The sequence below is a fragment of the Pangasianodon hypophthalmus genome, chromosome 17 (assembly GCF_027358585.1).
Source record: "Pangasianodon hypophthalmus isolate fPanHyp1 chromosome 17, fPanHyp1.pri, whole genome shotgun sequence".
NCBI classification, from domain to species: domain Eukaryota; kingdom Metazoa; phylum Chordata; class Actinopteri; order Siluriformes; family Pangasiidae; genus Pangasianodon; species Pangasianodon hypophthalmus.
In genome coordinates, this window is record NC_069726.1 from 4,899,695 (window position 1) to 4,919,421 (window position 19,727).

The following is a 19,727-nucleotide window of genomic DNA, read 5'->3' on the forward strand; positions in this document are numbered from 1 at the left end:
ATCATTATCTTGAAATAAACAAAACTAGGTCTATTCACATAATAAACACGTGGACATCGTAACAGATCCGCTTTGTTCACGGAGGTGACGAAAAGCCCAAAGCCGACTCTGAATCTTCCTTATTCACGACTAAGCTAAAATAAATTGTCTGCTTTAATTGGTGTCACAATGTGTGGGTCAGCGTGTCTCAAGCGCACAGTAAAAAGGTGACAAATGGGACAAGGTCTCTAACCGCCAGTCGACGCTATTATAAAGATTAAGGGAAAAAATGCTGTAGGTGTCGGCAAAAAAAAGGGAGATTGAAATACTGCCAGGAGATGTATTACCAGGGTGGAAAGTGCTCACTGCGCTCTTAATGGATCCTGCTGATTTACAGCGAGCAGCCCCGGGCCAGGCCTGAGACCTCTGGCAGACATTTTCGCTGCACTGTCCTCGCACTGAGGTTTCACTCGGTGCAGCGAGAGTTCCTCACGAGTGCCAGGACTTCAGAAGTGACTAGCTGGGCATGAAAGTACTGCTTTTAAGTCAGGGCATATCTCACATTATCATAATGGTCAGATATTTGCTGTAGTGTGTTAGCCACCAAGCTGTCCAAGTGTTTGGTAGGCACCGGAAAGCATATGGATTATTAGCATATTATGAATTCATGTAAAAAAAAACAAAAAAAAAAACAATTTCACATTTGCCTGCAATTTCAATCAATACTTCTTGTTTCTGAAGGTAACGATGCATATTAATTCACACATGTTTACCTATGTCAGGTTTCTCATCATTCTGGAAACGTCACACCTCAAGTGTTTTATGGAGATTTTCTTAATACACACAGACAACAATGCCATGCAACTGATCTCCGGCCAGTGCCACTGCTTCACCAGCTGTTTAACATCCATTCAAAGGTTAATTGTACATCAAGTAATGGCGCTTTGTGTGTTTGGCACCAAACCGAGACCTCCAGTGAGGCGATTTGTAAAGATCTAGCTTCATTTCCGTTCAACAGCCTGGCATTTGGGGCTATGTTTGGGGCAATTTGTATCCTAATTATGTGGAAACAGGAAAGGCAAGATTTCAGACTCGACTGGCAAACGACTTTAGATTTTTGTCAAAGAGGCCAGAGCAGCAATCATGCACGCATCCAGTCATGCATTGAAGACCACAATCAACACGCTTTGCGTTCTCTTCTGGAGTATCATCTTGGTATCACTGAAGCATGGGTTTGGAAGAAATTTGATGAATCACATTCACTTTCCCCTTGAACAACAATCACTGAGACCATCATCTCTACGCGATTAAATGCGTAAAAAAGCATGACGGTATGACAATTAACTTTGGAGTCTTTCTTTATTTATCTGCTTGGAATAATGAATAGCCATTGTCTACTGCGCTCTTACAACAGTCATTACAAAAGTGGGATTCTTCTAAGCTGTGAAGATGATGGGTGTGTATGACAGTGTATGCTGCTGCTCTCAGTGTGTCTGTGTGTGTGTGTGTGTGTGTGTGTGGAGGGTCTATCTGCTTCACCCAGACTCCACGCAGCATTTGGATGTTGACAGTGAATATGTCACTTCTCTTTAAAGAGATACGTGGAGGGAAGCTGGCTAGACAATCCCTGAGGCCCTCCACCATCTCAAACATAACCTCCAGCATTGTAGCACAGGTCTACATAGACATTCACATTTGTTAGTGGCTGAATGAATGCTGGGTTATATTGTGTGCCAGCCACAGAGAAGCACAGTAGGTCAAATTTTGTTTCTCAGCACTTAAATATTTATGCAAATAAATTTTACAGAAATCTCTTAAATAAATAAATAAAATAAAATTTAAAAAAAAGTTTTAAAGTCAAAATGCAAATGTTTGTCTTTCTACCAGGAATCAGTGATGAGCTAGCGAAGTCAATAGCTACATAAAAAAGCACATAATTGTTTATACCACAGAGCTGTTGAATTCTCTATTCTGATTGGTCAAAAGGTGTTGATTCATTTTCTGTAACAGTTCTGGCAGAAGACACTTTGTGCAATTATTAGAAAATAATCAAGTGGTTCATCATAGTTATCATACCATTTTGACATACTATTTGACAAACTAGCTAGCTAACAGTTCTTGCTAGATGGCAAGATAGCATAGCATAACTGAGACAGTTCAAAAGAGGGCAAGTCTGCATACCATTGCTTATTGTTGCCAGTACTACTCTATAAATCAGAGACAATACTTGAATATGCTTGAGTTCTGCATTGAATGTATATCAGTATAAGATGTGAAAAGCAACCCACAGTCGAGGAAGGAAATCCAGAGATGAAGGTTGCAATAGTTGAGTCACAGATGCATGATGACTGCCAGTCAGCTACCATGCTGACTTCTCTGGAAGCAGCGGAAAGTGCAGTAATCAGCACCAAAGAAGACACGGACCAAGCAGGTTGAAAACAACCTGACGGATCAGAGACTCAACCTCAAAGATCAGGAATTTTTTACCTTTGATCACCAAGCATGCAGAAATGTTGTCCGAAATCCAGCGGTACCCATGGCAACATACTTGCTCCGAGGTCATCCTCATCCAGAAGCTAGACTGGGATCTAAATAGAGAAGAAAAGATGAAGATGATGAAACCAACAAGATTTTCTTCCACTCTTTGGTCGTGTCTTTGTGCCTATGATACACATTGATATCTTAGTTTGTCATGGCTGTTCTCCTGATTCCCGCTGACTCTCACAGCAAACTTCTTGCTTTTCAGCTTCTTTGACTGGACTGTAAGATCATCATGCCTTCTCTATGGACATTTTCATTTTTTATGGATACTGGGTTGTGTGCCCCAAGGGTTCGGTATGTTTGATGAAGTGTGAAAGCTGTTTTTGAGCTCGGGAGCAGTCCAGAGAATTAATCCATAGTCAGCTTGAAAACAGTGGTCTAGGGTTCACCAGCCAAACCTTGGTGCACCCTACATCAGGTGTAGAAGCTAACAACTCACTATGCTGCATACCAAGTAACACGATTGGTTAAACTTGTCAGGTTAGTTGCTGTTTCTATATTTCTGATTGCAGGGAAAGGATTGTTATGGTCAGCAGAGGAGATGAAAGCCATTACTGATGTTTAACCAGACTTTCATAGAACTGGAGCATTGTTATTAGCATCACAAAACATACATATCTCATACTGGCCTTCATGGATAAAATCTTCTTTTAGAAGAACAGCTTCTAATGAGAACAGCTCCTCATTTGTAGGTCTTCCTGTACAATGGCATGCTATAAGCTGTTTGAGTCTTGGTACCAAATGAACTAGTTCATTGGCATTCTTTGAGTTAATTTGCCGCTTGAAAGGAAAATAATAAAAACAGCAAATGGAAGAACCTAGGGTCTACCATTTTACAATCCTGCATACACAAAAGTGATGTATGGAATTGCGCAATCAAGCCAAGGTTTGGAAGAAATTCTCTTATTTGAAAGCAAACCTGCTATTATGAGCCCCTCCTCCAAACAAGCCTTCGGGTCAAGTGTGAAAATGGCCTGTACTGATCACCAACCCGATTCCTGAAGATGTACCTTGCTGCAGTCCTAACGCAACAGAACTGATCCGGCTAATAAGGACTAATTATGTTTGTAGAGCAGGTGTGTTGGATCAGGATGGATTAGGTTTGGACTACATTCTATAGGAAGGTAGAGCTCCAGGAACAGGGTGGACGATCACTGCTCTGAAGTTATAACGCCAAAAAGAACTCAAGCCTCTCACGAACACTCTGTAATTCCGGGCAATGTGAAGAGGTTTCACTTTGAGTGTTTTTGGCCGATTCCCCTCAGCAGCCAAAGTACTCATCTAGGACTCTTCAGTAACCCTTCACTCTAGTGGACTTCCTCATCCTGTTCACGCTCCCTGTCCACTGCTCTCTAATGCTAGGAAGGATGATAAACAAGACTTTTTCCGTAAGGATCAGTCACATTTGGCATGAGTTACTATTTTTTCCTTTGTTGTTCACTTGGATGGTTTTTGTGTAGATCCAAAATCTGTGTCCACTACCAGGAATTTTCTTTAACTCATCACTTGTAAGAATACAACAAATCAAAATGCAATACAGGTAACTCTTAAAATGAAATACTTTTCAACATGAATCTAAGAAAATTTGCATTTACCCTTTCAACAAATGTTTCAACAATATCTTACAAGGTTTCTTTGCTAGCAATGACCACATTTTGCTCTTAAATGAGTAATATAGTTGAAAGTGACAGACATTCTAATGGGAAAAAAAGAATGAGAGAACTCGATTTTCTTCTTCCCATGATCTTCAAGAAATCTGGATGATGTACCCCACCCCATAAATAACCCAGACTTTCAGCGTATCTTTGCGAAGTATTTTTGCCAAGTCTTGCTCGACCTTACTTGTTTTGTCTGTGCACTTTTCCAGTATCGACCCTGTCTGTGTTGTTCACTTCTGCTCTGCCTACTCTTAATTCAGTTAAATCTGTCTTCTGATCACCTGACACCTATTTTTGCTCCTTCGGATTTGTCTGTTTCATTTAATAAAACCCTGCACTTGCATCCAAATCCTGTCCGTGCCTGACAATGTCATTACTATGAACACATTTATATCTTTTTTCAGAAGAAGCTGTGAAGAAACTGTGCTGTTCCTAGGTCTCTGAAAGCAAACATGTCTGCGAATAGCTCTCCAAAGGATCCAGACATCAGAGATGTGTTTCTGAAGTCTATTTTCCCCCTGTGGATTTCAGGCCATGCTTAGCAGCATGTTCAGCACATTTTCACCCAGGCTGCTTTTTGAATGAGGCACAATAGAGCACACGTTTTGCCAAAATGTTAATGACTATTCAATATGAATGTTGTTTAGAAGGCAGCTTTATGGAGACTAAGAATGCATCATTATGCCCTTAAGACTTTTTGCTTTTAGCTAGCTTTAGGTATGCCTTTGGAGCCGTGTTCTGAAATGAATAGAGACGTGGTGAGAAGAGAATTGTCCTCCACAAAAATGCAGGAGATTATGTCACATGATTGTGGCGAAGCAAAAGCCTTTTCCTCAAGGACTATTAGGAGATTTTGTGCTGAACGTGGCTTAAATTGACTCTGCAAAGCACAATTATGGAGACAAAGTCTCCAATACAGTATTTAGTCCTCTTCTCATCATGTGTATGGTTCCAATGCCATACCTAGAGCTAGCTAAAGCTAGTCATAGGTGTGTTGACTGGATTTGCCCTCACGATTTATGGGATTTATCAGTGACAACCACAAGTTTCAGAAAAACTGACTCTTTATCCATTTAGTTCCATTTAGTGAATTTATATCTGCTATTTCTACTAATAAGAATGGCTTTTTTATTTCTCCTGCCTGGATTTTGAAAGAATAATCAAAGAAGAATTCATGATTCGTTTTCTAATTACTGTTGCTAATATGAAAATAGAATCATGAGAATGTACACAGGCCAACCATAATGTGCTATTATTTATCGCATTGTTATTCTCAGACTTCTCAGACGTTCTACACGTTGTTGTTGCCAAGCCAAGCAGAATATTTACATAGACCAGTATTAAAGTTTTATCAAGTAAAATGTATAACAACTGCTTCTTACAGTGGATATAAAAAGTTTGCAAGTTTGCACAAGTTTTGTTCAAATTGCAGGTTTTTTTTGCGACGAATTGAAACCTAGATAAATCATATCAGATATTTTCCATGTTTTTCCACCTTTAATCTGATATAACAGCCAACAAAATTCAAGAGAAAAAAAAAGAAAAAAACACACAATAACCAGGTTGCACAAGTGTGCACACTGTTTTATACCGGGGCATGTGATTGTGTTCGTAATTAACCAATCACATATTCAAACTCATATTCAAAAGTAATGATCATGTACCTGTCATCAGTGAAGTCATTCTGATCAACTCCAAATGAAGATCAGCTGTTTCCGTAGGATTTTCTTGACATCTTCTTAGTTGTTTCATCAGACTGCTGAAGCCATGGTCCGCAAAGACCATTGTACAGGATCTCATTGTCGAAAGGTACCGATCAGGAGAGGAGTACAAAAGAATTTCCAAAACATTAGACGTACCATGGAACACCATTAAAACGATCATCAACAAGTGGAAAAAATGGGGCAGCATAGTGATGTTACCAAGAAAGGACAAAGGATGAAAGGACAAGACAATAACTTATCAGGGAGAGTGTCAAGAGACTTACAAGTGCAACAGTAAAGGAGATGCAGGAATATCAGGCAAGTACTGGTCACTCCCTGCATGTGACAACAATCTCACCTATTCTCATAAAACATCCAAACCCACCTAAATCACCCCAAACCACGTGGCAAAAGGTGTTATGGTCTGATGAGACCAAGGTAGAAATTTCTGGGCATAATTCTAAAAGATCTGTTTGGCACAAAAACAAGACAGCTTAATATCCAAAGAACACCATAACCATGGTGGAGCATGGTGGTGGTAGCATCATGCTATGGAGCTGCTTCTCTTCAGCTGAGACTGGGGCTCTAGTCAAGATAGAGGGAATCAAGGATAGCTCCAAATAACAATTTATTTTGGCACAAAATCTGCAGGCCTCTGTTAGTCAGCTAAAGACGAAGAAGAATTTGACCTTCCACACAATAACATCCTAAAGCACAAATCCAAGACAACAAAAGGAATGGCTTCAGAAGAAGAAGATTCCAATGTTTTGGACTGGCCATTCAGAGGCCAGATCTAAATCCCATTAAAAATGTGTGGAATGACTTGAAGAGAGCTGTACACAGAAGACCCCCTTACAGTCTGCTAGAGCTGGAGCATGTGGAGCAGGAAGAGTGGAGTGCTGTATTACAAGCAAAAATTTATGCAACCAAATTATTGCAAGTTTTTCCCCAAAATATTTGTTTGTTTTTCATTTGAATTGTGTTGGTTGCTATATAACATTAAAGGTCTGAGGAAAAGATCGGAGACGATTTATCTTGGTTTTAATTTTTACATCACAAAAACCTACAATTTTAACAGGGATGTGTAGACTTTTTATATCCACTGTACATAAAACTATACAAACTAATAACCATTAAGCGTGTGCTATAGGCCTTTGACCTATTTGCTATGCTAAATTAGTCCTAGGTACGAATACATGTATGCATGGCACCCTGGGGTGGCCTGGAATTCCATTCAGGGTGTATTCCCACCTCATTCCCAGTGTTCCCGGAATAGACCAGGTCCAGCAGCGATCCTGCCCGGGATAAAGCGCTTACCAAAGATAAATTTTATTACCCCAGAAATGGTGCCTTAGACTTTTAGATCCCACTATATGCAGACTTAGTATGCAGTACATGCAGGCAAGTTCAGTGCCCCAGTCAGAACTATATTTCTATAGAAATGTAGAGAGAATTCATTGAAAGTAAATTGAGCAAGCTGAATCAGCAAACAGAGAGATCCATAAAAAAGCAGGCTGCCACTGAGAGATCTCTCATACAAAAATAAAGGGGAATGAAATATTGGTTTTACGCAGCAGGAAAAAAAATGACACAGGCTAACTACAACCTTAGAAATCCTTGTGAAAAGATTCCCCATGAAGTTTTTTTTTATTTTTTTGAAAACTGTTCTGTACTTTGCTGATAAGATAGGCAGCTCTGTCAGAGGGCTGCATCTGCCAATTATCTTGAAAGCTAAAAATAATTACATTTTTCCCCTCAATAAACACTGCAAACGTGTCAGTAGATTCTGATGTTTCTAGGTGGTTGCTAAGGCATAATGCATCTTGCTCTTGGGAAAACAAAAACAAGCTAAGAGGTGCTAAATCTGTGGGCTGTTGTTTAGCAGGCTAATTAAGTTTCATCATGCAACATTAAAATGCACTTGTAGCACAAATTCTATAAATTAGCCGCAATTATTTTGCCACCTGAGAACAGCCGGAACTCTTCATAACCTGTTTTTATGACTTAACTGTCATCACATCTGCGATCTGTGTGGGTCGGTGTGTTTAGGTACAGTATGTGTGTGCGTGTGAGGGAAAAAAAGAGAGAAAGGAAAATAAAAATTCGGACGTTGTGTGATGGTGATGCCGTGCCGATGAGTGTGCCATGCCCATGCCTCCGTGCCAGTTAGAGCTTCTTGGTGCCAAAGTGTTACTGTTGTGACCCAGAGGAGGAGATGATTCATGGCACGCTAGAAGATTGGCACTGAAAAAGGGTGGACAGATTGTGGCATCGAACATCTGGACTCTGTAGTTAGCAGCACGTCAGCCCTGAACTAGCATGCTAGATCACAACACCCGCCAGTGCAGATTTTCAGCAAGGACAAGGTGATAAGTTCACATATGTTGATGACTAAAATGTGTTTCTTTATAATCATAGGTATTAGAACTATTATATACTATTGCCCTTACTGTGGGATATACTGTTGGATATTAGCTGGCCTTATTAACTTAGACAGCAACGTTTTCAGAATTGGCCTGTCTTTTGTCTTTTCATAAGTCAACTTATGGCTTTAGAACAGCCACTTTAATAGGAACACCTGTACAGCAGCTAATTTATGCAATCAACCAATAATGTGGCAACAAAACAATGCATAAAATCATGCAGATACAGGGCAAGAGCTTCACTCAATGTCATTTTTAATGATTTTGAACGTGGCATTGTTGTTGGTGTCAGATGGGCTGGTTTGAATATTTCAGAACCTTTCACACAGATCATAATGGTGCGGAAACCGAAAAACATCCAATGAGCACCAGTTCTGGGGATGGAAATGCTGTGTTGATGGGAGGCCAGACTGGTTTGAGCTGACAAGAAGGCTACGGTAACTCAAATAATCACTCTTTACAACCATAGAGAGCAGAAAAGCATCTCAGAACTCACAACATGTCAAACCTTGAGGCGGATGTTTGGTGTGATTTTATGCAATGCGCTGCTGACACGTGATAGGCTAATTGGATAATTGCATGAATTAGCAGGTGCATAGGTGTTCCTATTAAAGTGTCTAGTGAGTGGATATATGATATGATAATATATAAAAGTAGTGAGGTTTAAAAATGTAGATAGTACATAGAAGTCAAAAGTGTTAGATGAAAGAAATACTCAAGTACAGGTACTTCAAGAACAGACTTTTTTGTCAGACTTTGTTATTTCCCACTTGGAAATTACATCAGGAAAAAAGCCTAGTTAGCTTGGATAGGAAAGTTTCTGGGAAAAGGTTTTTATGACATCCTATGTCACAGCACATAACATGAATCTGAAAAGTGGGGGGACAATTTCACAAGGAAAACTCCATCCTGCAACATATTAAATGTGTTTTTATTGACATATTTGTGATGTGGTTAGCGATTCTGGTATTAACTTGTTGGTTGGTGCTGTATTTTCATTATTCCTGTAAGAAGTTAAAGGTTGTCTGCGGCTCTGATGTCATAATAACATTGTTATTGGTAGCGCAGTGAAAAATTTCAATAATCTCAAACATAAGAGTTAATAAGATAAGAGTTAGATTTTGCTGTTAGCTCCTGAAAACTAAAGAGCAAGAGCTTCTGTTCTCACTTATCATTTTCCAGTGTCATTTTAATGAGAAATCCAACACAGAAGTAGTGAAGACAGCAAAGTTGAAGCTTTGGAACCTTTGGGCAGCGTGTAGAGATGAGAAGGAAACCATTAAGCAAAGTGAAAACAGATAAACATATCTGTGAAATAAAAAAGTGGGCTTAGACATCATGGACGATTACGTGTTAATTAGAAAGACAAGATAGGCAAGTCATTACTTCGGGTCCGGCAGCCTTCTGGTTTCCTCCCCGATCGTTTCTGAGCTAAGTAAACAACTGATTCATTGGGTTATTGACTCAGTGACATTATTGAACAATGGCTTAATGAGGCAGACAGCTTTGATAGCTGTGTTTGCAGAAAATTGTCGGTTATAAATGCGAAAGGAAGACCATTTTCACACTAGCCCACTAGCTAGCACTTGTGAGAAACTCATCTATAACCGTCAGTCTGTCCTTGCCTGTGAAAGTCCCTTAAGGGCCTAGCACAAATGTCACTTTCATTCCAGTAGCCTACACACACACCTATGGAAACACACACACACACACACACACATACACAGAGATACACACCCGGGGGGTTAGTAAGGATATGATACAAAAGATGCCTACGGATATCTCCTTCATGATAAGGCCGCATCAAGGTTATACGTCCATGCTTCAGAGGACTTTATCGTAAATCATTGTGAAATTGCTATGATGGGTGTTCAGAGGCCCCCTCCCCTGCGCATGTGCGTGTGTGCGAGTGTGTGTGTGTGTGTGTGTGTGTGTGTGTCATAAATAACCCACCAACCTGACCATTTCATCCATTATTATGACTCGTGTGCCTCTGACATCTCTCCTCATTAGCCTCCATCTCTCTTTGTCTCTTTTGTCTCTATTTCCTCATCAGTGTATGTTTCCTTTGTCTCTGGTTATAAGGACACGGTTTTGTCAACTGTCACAGTTGGGATTGATGGCTACAATGGGACCAAACAAATCTGAAATGTAAAGGGGGATCTTTTCGGCCCTGTCTGAGCGTGAAATGTGATCCATGTGATCGCCTTGTCATTGCCTCAGTCCATGTTACCTCCACACACACACACACACACACACACACACACACACACTCTCTCTCTCTCACCTGTCCTTATGTTTCACAGCAGGGAACACTTGGTAACACTGGCACCATGTGTGTTTGGGTCTCTATGTTGGTGCTGTAGTGTGTGAGTGTGTGTGTGTGTGTGTGTGTGTGTTTCACATGGAGCTAGCATGGACTGAGGCAATGACAAGGCGATCACATTGCACATGTCAAATATAAATTGCTTTGACCTGTTCCCTCTCGGACTCATGGCTTGGTGTCAGCAAAGGGGCATTTTTAATATGAACCAAAAATAGTGCTAAAGTCTGCAAAATATTAGCAAGACGAGGAAAAAAATAAGGTGCCATTTGCCCTCAAACTCATACGCCATGTACGAAGTTCACCTTGAACTACAAAATGTAGTGCAGCATCAGCTAGAAGAAGATAAACACTAAATATAGCTTTATACCTAATGAGAGAAAAAATGAACTAAATGAAAAATTGTGCTTATTGAGCAAATACGAAACCAATTAGAAATAGTGACCACAAATAACAAAACAAAACAAAACAAAAAAAAACAATTATTGATGGGCTTTGTGGCCAAATGGGTAGAGAGCACTTCTCCAAATGAAAGGCCATTTATTATGTATCTATATAGATCTATATTCTTTTCTTCTACTCTTATGAAAAATGCTTGCCCTTGATATCCAGTGATATTCTCCTGAAATGAAGCCTCGTTTTAGAAGCCCATCGATTTGAGTGCTGGAAAAGCCAATACCAGGCTTCACGTTTAAAGAAGCCTTGAAAAACCAAGTGCACAATGTACAAATGGGCCATAATTTAGGAAATTGCAAGCTGTAAAACCCCTCACAGGGCCTTGGAAAAACTTTGCTACTGAATTCTTTTAGTCTGGTTGTTTTGTGCTTTTGGTTATTCAGGCTTTATTCATGTTAAATTGTATAATATTATAGACTACGGACTTAAATGTATTGAAAGTCATTAGGGAAGCCGGGAAAATCTCATATCCGCAACCACTTGATCAGGCTGGACTATACAAATAGAAATGATGATGAATAGGAATTACCTCTGGAAGCCAGTAACAGAGCGTGTTGAGGACAGACCTGGTGTTAGTCTGTGAGTTCGCTGTTGTGTCTGGATTACTCTCTGAGAAGAGCTGGAATGTAGAAGCCTTGGGGACAAAGGAGATGAGCGCAGCACCAGCTTGCCCAGGTGAGCCTTTTTCCGGATCGTAATCCTCCGTAATTAATACATAATACAGTACATTGCTTCTGAAGGTGAGTTTGTCGTCTCTTCCGACGAACACCTGAGAGATTATTGCGCCACTTTTCTATAGAAGCCGTTTTTACTCTTCTTACACTTGTCTTTGTCATGTTCAGGGGCGGCTGGTATAAATGTGGTAGTAGAGCTAAAAAAGACATTAATATTTTAATAAGTTTCATTTTTGGCATCATATTATTTGCTATTAACAAATGTTAATGTCTTAAAGGCAGATTATTTTGGACTTTTGTGAAAAGCAAACAGCACCTCCAATGTTTGTAGGGCTGATTTCTTTCTAGCCCAGACTGTAGATACATTTGACAGTCATGTCAGGTGATTACACCTCTTAGATCTCCATTTTGGGCTGATATTCTTCACACCCATTCATAACATTGGATTACTGATTGGGAAAGAGCATGTGAAATACAGTCATGGAGGTAATGAATGCGATCAAGATGGATTATTACTCAATCGTTCTTTTTTGTTCCACTAAATGCCTTTGGAGGAGAAACTAAAAGTAGATACTGTAGACTAAGCACTGAATGAAACTGTTACAACCTTTCTGTTTACCATTTTAGGGTTGTAATATGTGTGGACTGGGGACAAGACCCAAGTGCACAGAATCAGCGTGTCTTCTATTTGAGCGAATCCATATTCCAGGCAGGGGTCAGAGAACAGGCAGACAACATAATCCAAGAGCAATCCATAATTGTAAATCAAATAGGTCAAAGCCAGGAAGTACACGGAACTAGCAAACGAGGAACTAGGAACGAGGGCTCAGTAACGCACGTTAACAATGGCACGACTTTAGAATGAGACAAGGGTATAAATAGACAAACCAAATCAAGAGCTTAACACAGAACACTGGAAAAACACAACACACAAGACATTGGTGAAAACAAGACATGAAACAAATGCACATGGCCAGACATAATCACAAGACGAAAGACAAAACATGAGAACAGAAGCTTTGAAATCATGAACGCAGCTGTCTATCTGTCTTTAAGTGCTCCACATCAATCTTATTATGCCATCACTCGCACCTCATATATGTACATATATATATATAAAATGATATAATGCATTGCTGAAATCTACTAGTTTAACTGTCGAGATATTAATAGATAGTGCATTTCAGCCTCTAATATCACGTACTGCTCCTGTGCTTCGTGCCTTGCACCGTTCTCTAAAGTTTGATATTTTCTGCCAATGTATAGTGCTTTATAGCTAACAGACTTGCCTTGACTTATGAAACAGCACAGAAGAAGAAGAAGAAGAAGAAGAAGAGAGTGAAGAGATAGTGCACTTGACCAGTGGATGGCTGTTAAAGTGGCCATCACTCAAGCCTGGCTCTGCAATTACTATAGTAAGTGTTATTTTCACTCCCAGGCCCCTGTGCCTGAATACACAGCTATGCTTTTTCTTCATACATTAGTTCCATTAGATGCAGTGCATACTCTTGACTGCAAGTGCAGCAAGCTTCTTTTTTTTTTTTTTTTTTTTTCCCCTCTCGCTCTCTCTTTGCCATGTGTTGCCATGCCAACATAGCATCCCTCAACAATCTAGGGAAGATGGATTTGTGAGGAGTGTTTGGGCTGTGAAGAAGGTTTGCCTGCAAAACCAAGACTAGAATTTAGGGCTTTTTGTTAAAAAAAAAAAAACAGAGAAAGGCATTTTCCTTCAGTGACTTCATTTGGAGTTCAGTCTTCTTGTTATCACTGGGAAAACCAACTTGCCCTTGATGTATTATTTGAGTTTGAAGTAAATGACATGAGCCCTGTGATGGACTGGTGTCCCATTCGAGGCACCTCACACCCAGGTTTCAGCATGACCCTGACCGGGATAGGGTGTTTACTGAAAATGAATGATAAACAGATTAATAAACAGCTCAGCCAAGTCAATTAGAACGGCTGAACATTTAAACTCACATAAGGAGCCAACTTGAGCTTCCTTTAACAGTCCAGAAGGCCGTGACAAGAAAGTCTTCAACAAGCCAACAAGTGTTGGCAGCGAACCCATATCTTAAACTTTTATTCAAAGTCTCATAAAGCTCTGACATAAGTGCACTCGTAGTCTTCTGTGGCCATCTGGTCCAGACGCCTCGGTACGAATCCATCCAGGCCTTGCTATAGCTGACACTGTATTTATCAGCTGCGATTACTGCCATGGCCTTATACAATATTCATGCAATAGACCAGACAGACGCCGATGCTCTCTCTCTCTCTCTCTCTCTCTCTCTCTCTCCTCTTCTCGTGTTGCAGGCAGTAATTGAAATTTCTGAGGTGAAACGTGTTTAATAATGGAATTAATTTCCCATGAAAAGACTTCAGACTGACAGTCAAGAAGAAGAAATGCTCCCTAGACTATGCAAGGATTAGGAAGAAGGAGAGAAATGTAAAGATTTTTGTGTTTTCTTTTTAACGCGTTTTCTTTTTTTTTTCAGTGAATATTTTAGCAGAGTTCACTATAAATGGGTCAGGAGATGGACTCTAAGTGAACCATTTCTTTTCTTTCAACTTTTATTGTGTTAACCTGTCTGCTAGGAAATGCTCAGCTCAACCCGGGAGTTTAGTGCAGATTTGTAGACAGCACATTAATACAATGGAATTTACCTTCGGTTCATCACCTGCTCGCTCGCATCAGAAAAAGTCTCTTTTTAAAAAGACGGTGGAAGCTTTTTCTCACCTTCACTCTCTTGTTGCACTCTACACTAAGATCCCTCACGCACCGGCGATACCCGTGAGGATGCTTCAAAGACTGTAATACTAACTCTGGATACTAACCCCAGGATCTTCTTTTACTTTGTTCCTTTCACACATTTCCAGTCATCTTAGCAGCCGCAGAACTAAATCCGATCTCCTAGTACCCCGTGAACTCACGTTCACCAACTGGCCTTGTGACGAGAGACATCAGAAGGTGAAATCTGATCTGATGAAGAATGGGTGGCTAATGTAATGAGTGCAGGTCGGAATTCATATGAATGATGTGCTGAGGAAAGCTATGATCCTTTCTTGGTTTGACATGGTTTATAGGAATGCACACCAATTTGCAAGCCTGGTCTGGGAGAGGAGCAAATCTGCTCTCAATGTTGATTAAATATTCTTATACCTAGGCCACACTTGGGAACAATTGGTCCAATTTTTGCGGCCCATTGTCTCCTCCCAACGATTATAAAATGTGTCCCGATTTTAACCCTTCCAGTATTCCACTGTTTCTACCCAAATTTAATACTGACATGACCAATGACAGATGAGCTGAACTGTCATCCGCCATGTTTTTTTTATCTGAAATTACATTTGTTCTTGAGAAGTTCTGTGAGCTCCAAGGTTCCTAGAGTCAGGATTACTAGTCAGGAATGTGTGAGGTGTTTTATTCTGGAAAAATCTTGTAGTATTGGGGGAGTTAGATTACTGAAGGACAAAAATCTGTGAAGTTTGTCATTATACAGTAACATTTGTAACATTTGCTTCCTAGAATTGTATAAAGCTTGTAGTATGGCCCAGGCCTTAGCCAGCACATATTGCAAGTGCCAGTAATGTACTACATTAAATGCCTTATGTAATGAGGCTCCTTATTTAGCCAAAGACTGAATTAATGAATCGTGGTTGTTCGAACAAATATGTCATTACTGATATTCATTCATAATACTTTTATTCAAACTAATTTACAAGCGAAACAGAATTCAAGAATGTAGCTTGAGGGTCTTACTCACAAACTCATTAGTGGTTCATTGCCAATTTTGAATTAGTGAAGAAACTTAAATGCTAAAGTTCTCTGATCTGACAATTCTGGCACCTTCCAGTTTTCTCTCTGATTTGGTCTTGGCCAATTCCCTCCCACCCACCAATTCTCCCAATGATACAACATCTACCAACTGTTGTTTGGGAGGCTGAGGGCTAACACATGCTTCCTCGGAGACATGTGAATCGAGCCAAACACATCGTTTTGAACTGCCGCTCATGCTACATCACAGGGCAACATAACAAACTCCGAGGAGAGAATGTATGCCTTCCCTTCCGCCCAGGGAGCATGGTCACTTTTGTCCTTTTGGACTCCTGGCTATGGTATTGTCTGGATTCACACTTGTGATCGTTAGACAATAGGGCGAACGCTTTTCAGTTGTGCCACTAAAATCTAAAATCACGATTTATTTTAAATGTATTCACTTATCTATTTTCGCATTTTTGCGTAAGATTTTTTAGATGTGTTCAGGGACAAGCAACTAACATTTATAAAAATTAATAATGTTATCTGTAATTATTTATCATAAAAACCTTGAAATTCCAGTGTCTTGAAATGCCAGCCTCAGTTGACCATTAGCTTTGCTTTTTCTCTGCCCATTGCCTTAAACTCTGGCCTTAAGTGCTGTGATTTCAGCAGCACCACTAGTCTAGAAGCAATTCTTTTAATAAAACCAAAAATAGGTATCTGAGTGAAAGCCTTGGTCCCCCACAACCGAAGCTAATAATCAAATTCACTTGACCTTTGAAACAGTTAATTCCAAGCAGCTTTTTCCTCCTGTGTGAGTGCCTGCGATGAATAGAGTGCAAATTAAAGAGCATCAGCATCCTGCCAAGAAAAAGGAGCGCACAGCATGATTTCTGAACAGGAGAGGATTCTGGGAGGGGAGGGAAGGGGGTAAGCGTTTGGGCCTGGTAAGAAAGTAAAAAAAAAAAAAGCCTAAGAAACCTTGAGAATCAGTCTGCCTTCAATTACATTCGCACCTTAACTGGTCCGGAAACCAAGAGGACGAAGCCTTTTTTCTGCCTTTGTTTGCCCACCACCTGTTATTTAGCGCTGCCGGCTCGTCTAATGTGGCAGCATGGTTAAGCGGGTATCAGAGAAGAATAGGTTCCAGCTGGGTGATGTGTTCACAGCACTCTGATCCCGCGCAGATATTAGTTTAATGAAATGTGTACAGATTGTAATTGTGGTAATGGAGGGGCCTTCCCCTGAGGCGGCTGGGGAGAAAAGGCAGAGGCGCCCATTTGGAAAAAAACAAGGAGATAGAGGGTGGAGAAGAAAGTGTGAGCGTATGTGCATGTGTGTGTGTGTGTGTGTGTGAAAGAAAGCGAGAACGGGAGTGAAAGTAATGCTAATGTAGAGAGTTTATAAGTACCCTGCAAACACAATCAACGAATGAATCATCTTGCTGGGTTTCACTAATGCGAGCCACATGTAGAGAGCTAGAATTGAGTGCTTTATCCTCAGTATTCATATCTTTTGGTTTGAATATGAGCATTTCACACTCAATTGAATCTTTTCTTAATGTTTAATAAAGCAGAGAGATATCGGCTGTTCAATGCTTGTCAGGGAGTAATAATAAAACGTGTCTACTCCTTCTGCCTCTTCACGGCGACGGCAAGTGCCACAGTTCATTTTCCTGCATTAAAAAAATTTGTTAACCTGGACAGATTCACTACATGGTAGATGCTTGGGTTTTTTTCCCTACAGGGAAACATGTTCTACTCACTCCCACACTCAAATTTAGTTAATGCAATATGCCATATTTTTTAGAGAGGAAAAAAAAAAAAGAACCTGTAGAAACTGGGATTGGCTGAGGCGGAAGAATGGGTGCAAAAAGAGGCGGAAAGGGAGGGAACGAGGGCACAGGGAACAAGAGGGTGAACTCGGCTGCGTCCTAATGCACCGTGATTGCATCTCCTCCTAAAATGTCAAGTGCATTTACATTTAAAGTGCTTGGCTAAACACCCATGAAGTGGGACACACACACACACACACACACGTGAGTTTCAATGCATAAAAGCATTATTAAGGAGTCTCTTAAGCCCCCGGTGGCCATAAGCAAATCACCTCCTGAACAATGCCTGCTAAAGTTGCACATCTCCCTTAAGGTATCAGGGAAGGTCCGCACTCCTGGTTCCCCAGTTGACTGAAAGCAAATGAATAAAAATGTTGAATAAATCTAAAATGCAAGTGCCGAGGGCAAGCGCTCGAGCTGAGATGAATCATCTGTGTTGATTTTTCTCACCCGAGGAAAAGGACATCTGTGGTCTTAACACCGTCTAATAACAAAGAGAACGAGTGGCGCTGGGGCTGGTAAGGAATTTTATGAAATACTAGATGCGTGACTGGAGACATATGCTATTTGAGCAACAGTGGCTTAAAACAACTGCATATAAAGCAATTAGTAATGCATGACATTAAACACCCAGGCTTAGATCACATGCGTCCAGAATGCGAAAGGGCCTCTCACGCCATCCATCACCCCACAGTGTCCTTCCACCTTTCCTCCTGCAGCCCGTAAACAACATAAATAACACGCCATATGGACACATCATAATAGAGATTTATCCAGTGACACAATTCAGACAGTCATGCATCAGCATCCTCATTTGATTCGTTCCATTTAATTAGTTTCTGCGTGTAAGAAAATGTCGGGTGTAATGAAAAGGTAAAGAAGAGCACGCACTTGCTATAAATAAGGCAGGAAGGGCTAAACAATGACAGGAGTTTAATGTTCAATTAGGTTAAAAGGGTCTGGGAAACAATGGCAGGATGGCGATGTTGTAAGCACGTCGCTCGATGAGGCCCTGAGCGGCATTGATTAAAAGCTAAACAGATCCATTACTACCATCAGCGCATTGCTTATCAACAGCTCTGTCCATCTTAATCACCATCTCGCTCACCTGTCTAGTGTGTTTCTGAGAAACACTCTGAGCTCTGCAGTGCTGCTTTAACACCTTGCAGTGTCTATAAATTTTGTAGCCTACAGAAGTAATTAATGGGCTGATATTCATGACTTCATCTGATAGCATTTCTATCACAGTCCTAAACTTCGGATGCAATTAACGCTGCTTCATGAAAGAGGAAGGAAGTGAGTGCTCATAGCTTTTGTTACATATAATATCATCTAATTGTCATGGTTTCCCTTTTCACGTTGTGATTCCCAGGTGCTCGTGTTCGTTTTGGTTTCTGCCCTGTCATTGGTTTGTTGCCTGAATGTGTTCACCTGTTTTGTGTTAGTTCTTGATTAGATTGTCCTTTATATCCTCTCTGTGTCAGTGTTGGTAGCGAAGTCTTACCATGCATTATTGTCCAAACCTTAGTTTCTGTATATCAAAGTATTTTCTAGTTCATTGTTCTGTGTTTCATTATTCTTCCTGTTTTTTCCCGTTCCTGTTTTGATTACGGAATATCCCTGTTTGTACCACAGCAGTGTTGAATGCTGAATCTAATTTGGTCAGAAGGCGATGATTAATTTTCTATAAAAGCAGCTCTGATGGTCGTTATGGCTCCAAGGTTTATATAATACGGTTGTTCTTACATGTTATTGTTTCAGTATGAACAACTCGCACAGAAACTTGCATAATGGACACTTCTCATAAACGTATAAAAACAAATGCAAGTAATTGTTGATATGATGTAGTTTTCTAGTGAGGAGGTTTTATGTTTATTTAGCATTTTTGGAAGGAGTCTCCAGTGTCAGCACTTTGTAACAGACAGCAAGAATCTTCATGACAGAGGGTTTTGCACTAGCATGACAAGCTGCATTTTTTTTTGTCTTAATAATAAAAGAGGGAGAAAAAAGAGCCATGTTTATAGTGAATGTTTATATTGGGACAAGAGGAACTTGTTTCACAGACATTCCACAACATTAAACGTATCTATAAATAGATAAAAATATACAATGTGTCATTTTTTCATGGAACCTTCAGCAATTTGCTGTGGTATAAGAGGAATAAAACACTTTGGCTGTTATTGGTTAAACAAAAAAATCAACGTTCGAGTGGTAACAGTAACTATTCTCCCCACTCTGTAGTTGATTAATTTTCTATAACAGCACACCCTCGTCCTGTTTTATTCCTTTCTTAACTTTGCCTGCCTGTGTTTTGACCCCCACTGCGGACTTATGATTCTTGGATTTGCCCCAGTGAAGCATCTCTTGTCTGTCACATTT

General features: G+C 40.2%; 1 long non-coding RNA gene across 1 annotated transcript in view; it reads right to left on the minus strand.

The window, feature by feature from the left end:
• Positions 1-1,363: 1,363 nt before the first annotated feature.
• LOC117599362 (uncharacterized) overlaps positions 1,364-19,727 on the minus strand; it is a 62,072-nt gene continuing 43,708 nt past the window's right edge. Inside the window, exons 3-4 of the long non-coding RNA XR_004579828.2 lie at positions 2,467-2,567; positions 1,364-2,355 (exon numbers count right to left, since the gene is read on the minus strand). This is a non-coding gene — a long non-coding RNA (uncharacterized LOC117599362). The remainder of the gene's footprint in view (positions 2,356-2,466; positions 2,568-19,727) is intronic.